The sequence below is a fragment of the Halichoerus grypus genome, chromosome 9, assembly GCF_964656455.1.
Source record: "Halichoerus grypus chromosome 9, mHalGry1.hap1.1, whole genome shotgun sequence".
NCBI classification, from domain to species: domain Eukaryota; kingdom Metazoa; phylum Chordata; class Mammalia; order Carnivora; family Phocidae; genus Halichoerus; species Halichoerus grypus.
In genome coordinates, this window is record NC_135720.1 from 126,757,735 (window position 1) to 126,772,195 (window position 14,461).

At 37.1% G+C, this 14,461-nt stretch overlaps 1 pseudogene; it reads left to right on the top strand.

The window, feature by feature from the left end:
* The first annotated feature begins 452 nt into the window (after window positions 1-452).
* LOC118555718 (protein PIMREG pseudogene) overlaps window positions 453-14,461 on the top strand; it is a 120,609-nt pseudogene continuing 106,600 nt past the window's right edge.

The following is a 14,461-nucleotide window of genomic DNA, read 5'->3' on the forward strand; positions in this document are numbered from 1 at the left end:
TAGTTTTCACTTTGGTCTATTTGCTTTTTTTCTTTCTTCCTCCTTTGCTTGGCCTATGTTTATTGAACTCTGTAGAATGCCAAGACAGCATTTGTAAAGGGGGATTTATTTAACTGTGGGTGTGTTGTACAAATGCAATAATGTGGCCCAACTCTTGTTTAATTTTGAAGGCTTTCTCCTAGACAACATTGCTCATAATGGACGGTTCAAGCCAAATTATCCATTATTGTTCCCAAAGTTTACAATTAAACTATCGATCAAAACTGGCAGTGATTTCTCCAGCAGCCTGAGCATAGAAGCTGCTGAATCGCATCAGGACCCGAGTGTGTGGAGGCTGAAGAAGGGAATGCAGACACACAGACGGGAGACTGACAGACAGACACGCCCTCCACCAATCACCCTGGGATCCAGCCCTTGGTAATTTTTCTTGAGCCAAGAAACAGGCTGCAACCATGGGTACGTAGTGTGCGTGTATGGTTTTAATAGCCAGAGGTCCCCGCAATTTGTGACCCCTATCCTTGGCTGTAAAAATTGGAGTTTAACAGGTTCGGCTCCATAGGGAACCAACCTCAGCTTTTAGGCTCCTTCAGACACTGCAGAATGCATCTTTTCTGGGGAATTCCACAATAAAATGACTGTTATTTATCATTACAAACCTCTTTATCATTTAGTCAATAAAAGGCCTCTCTTTCTCTCACTTTTTTTCCTGTGGCGTGCTCAGAGTCAGAAATCGGTATTAGTCTCCCCTGGCCTGAAGGCAGGAGATGTCAAAAGCTAAATCATGATCTACCCTGGCTTCCTGGCTAAATTGTGTATGAAGGCCTGAGGCAAAAAGGTGCACATGCTCATTATTTGAAACAGAGATTTCTCCCCCCTTTCTTTTAGTTTTTCTTTCTTTTCCTCTTTCTTCTTTTTACATATTGAGACATATAATAAATACATGTATGACTCAGAAGACATCGGACATGAAACAAGGCAACAAGAACTTAACGTGTCACCTTCATAAATTTTCTGATCAGGAAATAAAAATGTGGATTGTCATTTAAACAAAAAAAGAGCAGTGGATTTCACCTCTTGAACTTTTTGATCATAGTGGGGGGGGGGAAGGGTGTTGTTTATGATTGAGTATCGGTACTAGGTGGTTTCAAAATGGAGAGCAGAACTCAAGAAAGGCAGATTTTTAGCTAAGCATTATTGGTGTTATTTTTATTTGCACAGAGAAGCAAACGCAGAGTTCCTAGTGTGGACAGGTAAGAAGGATCCTTTGCTTTGCATCTGCAAACAAGTTTTGCCTCTAGGATTCCCTCACTTCCTATAGCTCCTTCTGTGGCAGCCATGTGGTGTGAGGTACCAGCATCTCAAAAGGTCAACAGCAATGTCGAGGTAAAAGTGTCTCTGGACAGAATGCATCCGGGGTACTTCCTGCAAAGCCAAATATCCCGAGTAAGGTCGGAAGCATCACACTGAACATAAAGTACAATTTGGTGGACTTAGACCTCCTTTTCATTGAATTGCTGTGGGGATGTGCTCTCTCCTGATTTTTGCATGTGCCAAATAAAGACAACACTCCACAGGGGTATGAGTATTTTTGTTTCTTCATTGTCTTATTTATTCAGCGCATAATCTGAGCTCATCCTAGGTGGTGGGTACTATGCCCGTGATGGGAATACGGCTGTGAACAAATAAGGGGATATCCAGCACGATGAGATGGACCCGGGAAAATCTTTTAATGACTGCAGTTATATAGAGCCATGGCCAATTCTTTCATTTATAATAGGTCAATTTACAAATGAAGAAATAAAATTTCATGGTATCTCTGATGCTAAAACCTTGCTATTTCCCCCGTCTATATAATTCCTAGAGGAAATAACATGTAGAAGTATAGAAACCGATATTTTTAGAGCTGAAAATACTTTAGAGAGACTCTTGTTCAATAGTCCTGTTTTATAGGGGAAGAAATTAGGGCTTCAGAGATTAAACAACAAACAAAAATTGTACAAACCTTCAACTAGCAAGTGCAGTGCAGGGGTTGAAATTTGGATTCCTGTCCATATGTCCTTTACAATATCTTCAGTCTTAGGCTTTTCATATAGCACTTACTGGTGATGCATTCAAAGTTTGCTTGATGATGGCAAGAAGACAGAGCAAAAATGTTGTCTTGATTGTATCAAATAGTTGGATATATTGTTATCATTTGCTCATCTGAGTTCTTAAAGATAAGCAAGAATGTAGGTATAGGGTGGCTCAGTTGAGGAATTCAGTTGAACTACAGATTATATTAATTTTGGAATATATATATATATATATATTTGGAATATATATATATATATATATATATATATATATATATATATATGTATTTTTGCTTCACTTTGCTATTGGGCATGCCCCTAAAAGTATTGATGCTCACTTATTATCCTTGACACAACATGGACTAAGATTAAAAGTATCTGTTTTAATTCTGCCCTTCTAGGCTTGTTTGGCCTATGAGCTGCTCTTTGACATAATCTCTAGGATAGAACAATTGTATAGGATTCAAATCTGTAAGGCAGAAGAGCCAATCCCAAAACTAACGTAGTCTTAAACAGGCCCCTGCTAATCTTTGAGGCTATCTCAACAAGTTTTGGGGATAAACAGATTACGTTGTAGGAGCCCAAGAATGTGTACAACAGAACTTCCATTATGATGAAAAATGATGTGAAGTCAAATAGTTTCTCTGCCTTCTCACCAGACCATAGGACTGGCCAAAGAAAATCAACCACAGTTTAAAATCTTCCAGGTATTAATTTACTTGTATTCGAAACAATGGGGAACATTTCAAAATATTTACCAAAAAAAAAAAAAAAAAAAGATTGCTTCTAGACTGAAACCTTATATTCTCATCTCAGAGTGATATCTTATGACAGGTTACTAACCATTTAAAAATGAGATTGTTTGTGATAAGGACACAGATGGAAGATTTAGCAGCACCTTGTTGCAGACAGTACTAAACCATTTGTCTATTCTTCTGCCCTGAGTATGATATTCAAATCAAATCTTGCCTTTAAAGCATGCAGGATTTAAAAAAAAGAAAAGAAAAAAATATATTTTTGCACCTCTCATCTTTTTTCCTTTTTCTTTTTTGTTTTTGATGTGATTAAGAGAAAAAGACTGTAGCTTGGGCCTACCAGCTCTAACTTGCAAACTACAACAGCCTTTATGTTCTCAGTAATTTAAAAAAATTATTCAAATTTTTTCTCAAACTTATAATTAGGCCTCTTCTATCATTTAATTCTAAATCCACATCTCTTAGGTATAGAGCAGTGGCTCTTCCATACAGCCAATAAATAAAGAACTCTAAGAGTATCCATGAGTTGATTTAGATGTCTGTCACTTTATGTCGTAAGTGCTTATTTTAAACTCAGATTAAGCATGGGCTTCCTTGGCCACAAGTGGCATGGTGCTTAAGCATGTATGGTCCAGCTGCCTAATGAAGTAGGCAGATACCTACCTCAGGGTGGCAGACTGGTCAGTGACATTGGAGCACCTTTCTTAAAACTGATGAATGTATTTATGGTGGACAGTCATTAAAGTAACATGGCGGCAGGGCGCCTGGGTGGCTCAGTCCATTAGGCATCTGACATGGTTTCGGCTCAGGTCATGATCTCAGGGTCATGAGATTGAGCCCCACACGGGGCTCCGCACTGGGCATGAAGCCTGCTCAAGATTCTCTCTCCTTCTCCCTCTCCCCTCCCCCCACCCTCCTTCTCTAAAAAAAAAAAATAAAGTTAGCATGGTGGTTTTCTGTAGTGGGGTCGGAGGGGACTGCTTCTGCCATCATGTGTGGGTGCTGGGGTAGTCTTCACTGAGACCTGGGCCCCCAGCTCTGCCTTAGTGTGCCCTGATTCCCTTCTGAGTGTGAGCTCTTTGAGAAAAGGGTGTTTAATAAGTACTTTTTGGATTAAGTCAAGTTTGGCATCTTGATGGGCAGAGGTAGACTGTTCACACTGATAATACACCGAATCCTAACGGAGATGCTGTTTGGAATATTCTATCTTCAAACTTTTTCAAATCCCAATATGTAACTTCATAAAATTGTTGATGGACTACACTTCTGAGATGGATGAACAAGGGTTGTTCATACTTAGGTTCCCAAAGATGGTAATAAATTTTAAATATTTAAAAAATACCCAGCAGGATTTTAGGTTATTCTGGCTAAATACATTTTACATTATATACACATAAAATGTTCATGTGTGTTTTATTGAAAGTTCCCTTAATAATCACTATAATTTACACAGTCTGGAAATTCCTTTAGAACAGAGTAGTTCTACTTTCTGGTAGGTGCTACCATTGTACTCAATGATTATTTTCCCTTCCAGGGAAAAGATACGCACCCCCCACTGCCGCCTGAGTGTTTACCTCCTGTAGGCTCCAGAAGTAGGGCTTAGTTATGTGATTTGCTTTGCCAATGATAAGCGAGCAAGTAGTCATATGACACTTGTGGTGGAAACTCGATGAACCATCGAGTGTTCTTGCCAATTCTCTTGCTTTTTTTTCTCTGCCATGAGAACAGTATGTCCCAAATAAAGAGTGCTCCTTCACTCCAGAATTTTAGATTGCACGACGAAGAACCACAAAATCTTTAGCTTCCAACATTCGACACAACTGAAAAATAAAAGTTGTTAAAGGCTACTCACATTTTGAGGTATTGTTTTGTAGCAAAAAATAACTATTATCTTAATTAGTATTCATTTTAAAAAAGGATAATTTGATTTCCAAAACACAGAGATACAAAAAAGAGATACAAAGGAGAAGAAAAAATAAACAAAAAGGGTCCTTATTCCAGAGCACAGATAACCTTTGTTAATGTATATTTATAGTTTAGAAAATTCAAGAAGAGTTTATTTTTAATATATAATTTAATTATGTTATGGTAATATGTGCCTTTTACTGTATTTCTTTAAATATATTATGTGATAGTTATATAGCATTATCAAATTTGTCCTCATTTTTTTATGTGTAGTTTACTTGACATTACTGTGTGGTTAATATTTGAAAGAGAAAAATGATGACAAATGGATATCTTACTGTGTTTATTATTTACTTTTCAAAACTGAGTATACTGCCAATGTTTATAATGTCTATATTAAGGAAACATGTTTCTCTACAAGAAAATTGAGACTTATTATTCTGATATTGTTTTAATTTATTTCCTATAAACTAAAATAAACTTCCATTCCTTTGTAATGGGAATGACTTTGTTTGCTTTGTTTATGTTTTGTTTTGGCAAATAATCATTTGAGAATTTAAAATTGGCCTGACACTTTATTCCAAAAGATGGGTTTCTTCAGAGAAATTTCACTACAATTCCACACCTAACTCTTACATACAAATCTTTGTGGTGGATTTGCAAAGTAATGCCAGCAGAAACTCTTTCTTTTTATTTCTCAATTTTTTCACTCTTTATATCTTGCTTGTCAATAGATATTTAATTGTGAGGGTCCATTGCATTTTCTGCATGCGTGTTGCTGTATGCATAGAGTACTACTGTTGTAAACCTTTTGTTTTAGAATCACTGAGGGACCAATACCTGCTGGTGATGGGCTAGGGTGATCGAGGATATTCAGAGTGTACGTTTCAGAGCTGGACCTCGTTTTCAAGCATTCTACATACAAGATATAGATGGATAGATGGATATATAGGTATAGAGGTAGACATATAAAATAAATAAATAAATATATATAATAAGTTCTGTGCATTTACATATATTATAAATAAATTAAGAGTGAGTTTGAAAAGTATAAGTTCCTATCACATTGTCTTGGACTGTGATCATCCCAGATCTTGTACTTATTTTAAACATCATCACAGCTGATAGAAGACTCTTCCTAGAGCAGATTATTGTACTTAACACGATATCTAGTGCAGTTTTCACCACTGAAAATGTCCAATTTTGTATATATGTACCATCACTCCAAATTCCTTATAGTCTTTGAGGACAAGAGCTATGTCTTTTTCATCTATTTGTGTGCATCTCTTAGCACAGATCTTGGCTTATAGTGAGGTTTAGTTAATAATACATTGTAATTATGATAATGTGGTATATTATTAATACAGTGGGCCAATCAGAATTACAAAGAAATTCAGAAGCTTTCCAAGTAATTTTTCACCGGGTGTGCCCAAGCAAAGTTAAGATGTTCATTTATCGGAGATTTCAGAAAGTGGACCCATATACTATGAGGCTGGTTAAACTAAATGACTTATACAGTTTCCTCTAACTGTTTTCTGATTCAACAGGTAATAAATTTATTGGTAGGGATGGTGTTTTATGTTTCTTGGTATCACTAGTCTCAAGTTTTTTCCTTCATGGCAACTGCTCAATAAATATTGTGGAATGTAATGATAGGAGGCCCCTCAGATAAGACAAGATCAAGAATAGCTCAAGGGCTCACTTGTGGGACTGAGAAGAGCTTAGCCTTCAGAAAGAACCGATGCAAAGTGGTGCCTTTCAAAGGGGTAGGTGATGGGAGGTGGCTGGGCTCAGAGGTGCAGATTTAGAAAGGAGATTATAAGTTTGATCTTGGACTTGTTGAAATTGCTGCTCTGGGAGAAGACAGACAGTAGGTAACTGTGTAATGGGTCTGGAGTTAGAAGGGAACTCTGGGTTGGGAATCTGTAATTTGGTAGGCCTGAGGTCCAGTCTTGGCTCCAATTGACACTGACTAGTTTTGTGGCCTTAGACAAGTTATTTTACTACTGTAGGTCTCAAGTCCTTATCTATAAAGTGGAAATAAATCATTTTGCCTACGTTTCAGAGTTGTTATAGAGATATTCTTATAGTGCCTCCTGCATAGGATCATTTACTCATGGTTTCTTTACTATTGTAATTGTTTTCATGATTCGTTTTAATTCTAGTGAGAACTGTCCCAGTAAGGTGAAGGCAGAAACCATATTTTGGTGGTTGAAATGACTAAGATTATTGACTAATCCTTTTAAGAAACTGAGAAATGGAAAGATAAAATAACTAGATGCAAGCAAAAGAAACCTTTTTTTTTTAAAGATAAGAGTACTGAGCATTTTTATATGTTGAGTTGAAGGGCCCAGAAGAGAGGAAAAAGTTGAAGAGAAGAAGGAGTTAAGGGAGCAGTCCACTGCAGGAAGGAATGAGTGAATGAGGGGGCAGAGTCCAAAGAAAATCTACAAGAATGGATTTGGTCTAGCAGGAAAGGTGAAACATTTTGGTGATGGAGGGTTAAGAGATAGAGGCACAGGGAGTGGGGATGAAAGGGTTTCTTAGCTTGCACTGTGTTTAAAAATTGAAATTAATTAAATGGCCTGCCTTATTAGTATTCCAAATTTGGCTTATTTTTATTACTTTACATGGGGAATTCCTCACTCCTTTCTTTTTTAGGAGACTTGATCATACTTGATTCTCTAAATAACTTTGGAGCTAGAGGGAGGGAATTTGATATATTTGCTCTTTTATTAGTGAAGAAACAGCCCCAGAGAATGAATGTGACTTATGCCAGATGAGGAAGGTCCGTGCTAGCTCTGTAACTGGACACAAATCCCACTTGCTTCTGTACTATGCACCTGCTATTCCATCCCATCATCATTTGGCTCTGATCTCACTTTGGAACCTTACTTTTTAACTCTGACTTCTAGGTTTAGCATCTGAATTTTGTCTCCCCTCAAAGAACCTTGGTTTTCCCTCTCAGTCTTTTCCTCTCTGGCCTTCTGGATTTTACCTCTTATTTGTCTGGTCTGGTAAAGTAACTATGAATTCAGCCTTACAGTATCAAATCCCAGACCTATCACATGGCTAGATCCTTATCAGGCTGGTATTGATCCTCTCTCTGCTTGGTGGGGTCAAGATGGTTTTAATTTGCAGCTAATTAAAGTCAGAAACTGAATTAAGAAGTAGGTCTCCTAAACAGACTGGGAGCAGGGATGTATATCACTATAATATACATTTGTAGGTACTTGTATCTGCTAGGTTTAAGGGGACAGATACCAACGGAACACTGTCATTTAAAGCTTCTACAATATGAATAGGACTTGGTTGCTTCTACATAGAGAGTGATCTGAATGGTTAGCTGATCTTTCCTGAATTCATTTGTACCTACCTATTTCTGAAGATAAATATTCTCGCAATCTGCTTGGACAACGAGATTGCTTTTTTTTTTGATGTAGTGTTCCATGATTCATTGTTTGCATATAACACCCAGTGCTCCATGCAATGCGTGCCCTCTTTAATACCCATCACCAGTCTAACCCCTCCTCCCACCCCTCCTCCCCTCTAGTTTGTTTTTCAGAGTCCATCGTCTTTCATGTTCGTCTCCCCCTCCGATTTCTCCCCCTTCACTCTTCCCCTCCTATCTTCTTCTTCTTCTTCTTCTTCTTCTTCTTTTTTTTTAACATATATTGTATTATTTGTTTCAGAGGTACAGATCTGTGATTCAACAGTCTCGCACAATTCACAGCACTCACCATAGCACATACCCTCCCCAGTGTCTATCACCCAGCCACCCCATGCTGGAGTGGTGGGGGGTGGGAGGAAGGAGATTGCTTTTATTTTGACTTCTTTTCCAACATCATTACCTCTGCTCATTGACATGCTGGTATTTATTCAAACTACACGTTGCTTTGTATAGTGTTTGAATGGCTTGGTCTCAAGTGTCTCCATCCCACACTCAGGCAACACTTCCAACCAACCCACATGCCCTGGCATCCAAAAAGCTATCATTTAAATTCTGTCTTGTATTTTCTCTGTGTGCCTGAGAACAGTATGCTAAATCAAGTAGTATTGAAATTATTAACACATTTAGATAGTATTTGTCCTTAGCAATGGTTGATTGATTAGGCATCATGAGAAATATGCAAAGAAGAGAAGTAAAGAGACCCTCTAGTCAAATTCACAACATGAGCTATACCTAAATCCCAGGGAACGGAGCTAGCTATACCTAAATCCTAAAGGAATGGAGAGGTTAGGCCCAGAATCTATTCTAAAAACAAACTAAAATGATATGCCCTCGTGGTTAAGTAGAATTAGAGTAAGAGGACCTCAGACTTTCCAAAGTATTGTAACAAAACTAAGAAACTCTAATTTTGTAGTTACATGATATTCTGAATTTGCAAAAGTTTGGTATCTACTTTAAAATAGAAATTTTCTTATGCTTGCAGATGATGGCTAGATGCCAGGATACCTGATTTCTATTTCAATTGTTTTCTTATATTTCAGATGTGACTTTGGTTAACCAGCTCCCAATTGTACTGGTCATCTTGCATTGCAGTTACTGTAATAAAAGCTGAAAAAATCCACTAAAGCTGATTGAATGTACTGTTTTTTTTTTTAAATTTAATCCACTGATGCTTGTTTTATACTTTATGTTTCAGATCTGAGTCTGTTCCAAATGTTCTTTTCTGTTCTACAGTTAAAGTCACTTCTTATTCCTTTCCCAGGAAAGAGGGAACAAACATGATTATATTGTTTTTTGTTTTTTGATTTTTTTAAATCTTCTTTTTTTTAAGATTATTTATTTATTTATTTGACAGAGAAAGAGACAGCGAGAGAGGGAACACAAGCAGGAGGAGGGGGAGAGGGAGAAGCAGGCCTCCTGCTGAGCAGGGAGCCCGATACGGGACTCGATCCCAGGACCCTGGGATCATGACCTGAGCCGAAGGCAGACGCTTAATGGCTGAGCCACCCAGGCGCCCCAAACATGATTATATTGTTAAGTCTATTTCTTTACTTGATCAAATTTGCAAGATAAATGTTTATAATATTTTTCTGATTAGAAAAGTGTGTTATAGAAGTTTTAAAAACATAGAACAAATTAAAAATAACTCATAATTTCACTTTTTGGAAATAACATTTTTTATTTATACACTTGCAGATAAATGTGATGTCTTTTCTTATGGTAGAAATAAATCCTTGGGTTAGTTGATTTTCATATTTTTATACATCACTTTTAATGATGACATAGTATTTTATCACTGTATGATCTTCAATTTCTTTAACCAGTTATTGGTAACCATTTAAAATTTAATTCCTTTATAATAACTGTATAGTGGATATCCTAGTAAATAAATCTGCTTGTAGTTATCTGATTAATTTCTTAGTGCAAATTCCTAATTGAATGTAAGGATTCTGTTCATAGTATAATGATTATGATTTTGGGTTTTAGAGTCATACAGATTTAGATTACATATAAGTTCCACCAAAAAAACAAACCAAATGAAAACAAAACAAAAAAAAACCCACATCAAAACATGCCATATTATGGAAAGTCTCCTCAATCTCAAACTCTCTGAGCTTTGGCTTCATCATCTATAAAATGGGGTACTTCTGGTTACCACAGAGGATTGTTGAGGATAATAAAATGCATTTCATGGTTGCTCCTTTTCAGGGACTGCTTAATTGTATTTCGTGTAAAATTTCAGTGAATGTTTACAATGAATCCATGAGGTAGGCTAGTTAAGGTTATTACATGGTCATCTTTATTTTATTATTTTTTATTTTTTTTATTATGTTATGTTACATTACTTCATTAGTTTTTGATGCAGTGTTCCATGATTCATTGTTTGCATATAACACTCAGTGCTCCATGCAGAACGTGCCCTCTTTAATACTCATCACCAGGCTAACCCATCCTCCCACCCCCTCCCCTCTAGAACCCTCAGTTTGTTCTGGTCACCTTTATTTTTTTATTTTTTTATTTTTATTTTTTAAAGATTTATTTATTTATTTGAGAGAGCGAGAATAAGAGAGAGTACATGAGAGGGGGGAGGGTCAGAGGGAGAAGCAGGCTCCTCGCTGAGCAGGGAGCCCGATGCCGGACTCGATCCCGGGACTCCAGGATCATGACCTGAGCCGAAGGCAGTCGCTTAACCAACTGAGCCACCCAGGCGCCCCTGGTCACCTTTATTTTAAAACATAGAAAATTTAAATTTTATCATGGGTATATCATCTCAAATCTATCACCTTGTAAATCAGGAAATCCTTTTTAAATTCATCCTTTCCCTTAACATGTTACAGTATTTTCTTGTTTGACTTCTTATTTGTAACTGTTTGATCATGTGGCTCTTAGGTGGAGTTGCCAGATTTAGCAAGTAATAATGTACAGGCTGCCCAGTAAAGTTTGAATTTCAGATACATGACAATTTTGTAAAGTATAAGTATGTCTTATATCTGTGTTCTCAGTACTCAATGCCCAGCATATTGTAGCACTGGATGCTGATTTAATTAATAATCAAAGATTATTGATGAAGAAAGACATCTGGAAGAGAAGAGAATCTGAAAAGAAAGAGGAACTAAAGAGAGATGCAGAAAGGTGACGAAGAGAGTCTTGACAATTACGCCTCAAGTCAACTCTACTCTCAAGTTTTAACAAGATTTTCTTTCAACTGCCCAAATTCCTAGGATTCTGTTTCTCATATTTTTGTTTTGTGCAAATAGTTTCCACTTGGGAGAGGGAGAAAATTCACTTGAATAACAATGAAGAGACTTTAATAGAAGATAGTTTGGCTCAGGCTTTAGTCTGTAATTTATTTATGGCCCCATGGGATCATCCTTATAAATTATTCCATATCTCTCCTCTGTCCTTTTTATAAGGTAACTTTTGTCAAAAATACACAGTTTTACAAACTTCACAGATTTCCATCTCAATCAATTTATTTTTATAAAACTGTAGCTCATGCACAGATTATATCAACAGCTACAGGATGGGTATCTATCATCAAGCACAGAGAAGAGGCCAGTCTCATAAAAATAACCTTGGATTGGGGTCACCAAACTTGGTCCTGAAGAAAGGGAATAAACACTGGTCTAAGAATAAAATAGCCCAGAATCCTTCTTGGAAAGAGAATGTACCTATTATCTCAGAAAATACCTTACTGGGCTTGATGGTTATGGCAGAAATAGACTCCCTCCTCCACAGCTCCATTTCAGGCCATTCTGGACAAGAGAAGCTAATTTGCGTTAGGTCAGAAAGTGAGAGGAGCTTTTGATAGGGGCTGGGAAATTTGAAGGAAATCACCTTCAAAGGACTAGTGAAAGACAAGAACATGCTACTGAGACCTAAGACTTAGCATGTTCAGAGGAAACAGGGAACAGAAGTGATATGAGAACATCAAGGCTAACTGTTCACTGTTTACTATGTTCCAGACATTTTTCTGAACACTCTGAATGCACTGCTAATTTAACCCCTGCATAATCCTATTTGGTAGGTAATATTATTTCCCTTTTATAGATAAGAAAACTAAGGCACACAGAATTTAAGCAACTTATTTAAATTACACAGCTGTAAATGGCATATTATAGATTCAAACACAATCTGACTCTGGAAACTTGCTTTTAAACCACTATGCTTTATTGCTCTGAGCCATCGACTATAATCTTGGAGAAAACATTAATTCTCCCACTGTGCATGGGATGGTGACTCTAGCTATTTTATTTTATTTTTAAAAGGTTGTATAACTCCAAATGTCTGGAGGGCTTGGGACTGTCCAAAGAGTATTTAATCAGGTTATGCATAGATTTATCTATTTATATTTGACTATTAATTAACTGGTGCCCTCAACTATTCTATAAGCTCTGCCCCTGTTCTAAAATACAATCACTGTGAGCCAAACACAGAGACGTTCAGTTATTTATTATCCGGTCTTTAATATGGGTAAGGGCTGAGAGAAAATTTCATTATATGATTTCTATTGTCTTATTAGGTGTCTCTCTCATCCCACCCCTGAAAAAGCAGCTTAGAGGAAACTCAGGGATCCTAGAAGGTCAGTAAATTGTATCAGAATGAGTAACGGATGGAATCAAGAGATCTCTATATAACTTGGCTCTCCCACCAATATTTGACTAATATTCACAATGCCAGTTGCCTCCTTGTGTATTTTTGGAAGTCCTTTATGCATCCCAAATCCATAAGATATAAATGCCCACCAATACTTTATGCCCTTGCTCTTCAATATGCTTCTTTTCCTCTATTCCTTCTTCAATTCAAGCACCACCCTCTACCTATTCACCCAAATGAAAATCTTGAACTCTACTGACGTTATCTCTCTATCTTCTGTCAATGTGTCATCCTGTCTTCATTTCCACTCTCACTGCTCTTATTCTGCACCTGGGTGACTGAACCAGGCTCTGAATTAGGCAGCATGACTTCAGGCTAGCTTTCTTCAAATCCGACCTCTGCTCTACACCACTACACTCTTCTCCTCCACCTACTGAAGGAACAGAAATGGCCTGTCCACTTCCATGCTGAACTATCCAGTGTCTGCCACTGCAGAGTCTAAGCAACTTACCATGGTATCTACAACTTTCCATATTCAGGCTCTTGCTGTCTGTGCAGTCATCGTCCTCTTTTTGTTTTATGTTCTAATGCACCAAACTGCTTCCATTCCTCAAGGTCTACACATGTCCTTGCATCCACACCTAAACTAGTCTCTTTGCTTGTTTGTGATATTCCTTCTCTTCTCCTGATTATCTTCTCAGGGGCTCCTTCATTCTGTTCCTACAGCATGCTGCAAAGTCACCCTAATACCACATCATAAAGAATGTGTCCGAATTAATCTTGTCCCTGTAATAGATGGTACACTTTTCAGGTGCAGGGAACTTACCTTAGTTGCCTCTTCAACCCTAGAGTATAATTTAGTGTCTAGGACGTGGTAAGTGATCAAGAAATTGTTAAGAATCATTAAATGAAATGATCGCAAATGAGTCACTTCCCCTTCCAGATCTCATCAGATGAAAAATAAATCAAAAATTACCATTATATATGACAGATAATATCCTGCCTGCTTAAGATTGTAAATAATATGTCATTTTCAAAATCCTCTTTGTGTAAGTTTATGTGTTTGAATGTTCAATTATTGAGGCATATTTGGCACTTTTACCCCATTTTGCTTATAATTTCAAGTTTTACAAATCACAATCTCCAACTCATGTGTGTTTATTTTTATTTAGTGGTGTCAAACTCCTCCTTATATTTGGTTTTTGAAAAAGTGTATAGAAACTTTCAAATCAAATGAATATAATGAAGAGCTTAAGTCGATATCTTTGAAGATGCAACACTGGTTGGCATTTGAGATTTTAAAATGCAACAATATCCATTTGAAAGCAGTGTTAGTAACCTGTTGCACTCATATGTCCATTAATACCACGACTCGTAGAGTTTGGAATCACATTGATTTGGTTAAAATACAGAATCAGCCATTCATCATCAAGCTGATTTATGCAAGTTACAAAAATAAGAAGACATATATTATCCTTATTTTTGAGCTGGAAATAGTACCTCTTTTTCAAGATTATTCTAGGCATTAGAGATGATTTCTATAAAGTGCATAGCATGGCCCCTAGTAGCTCTACTGTAATGTTGATAATGATGTTAGTGATGCCAGTGGTGGAGATGCTGCTGCTGGTGGTGATGCTGCCGGTGGTGCTGACAGTGATGATGGTGGTGGTGATGATGCTGGT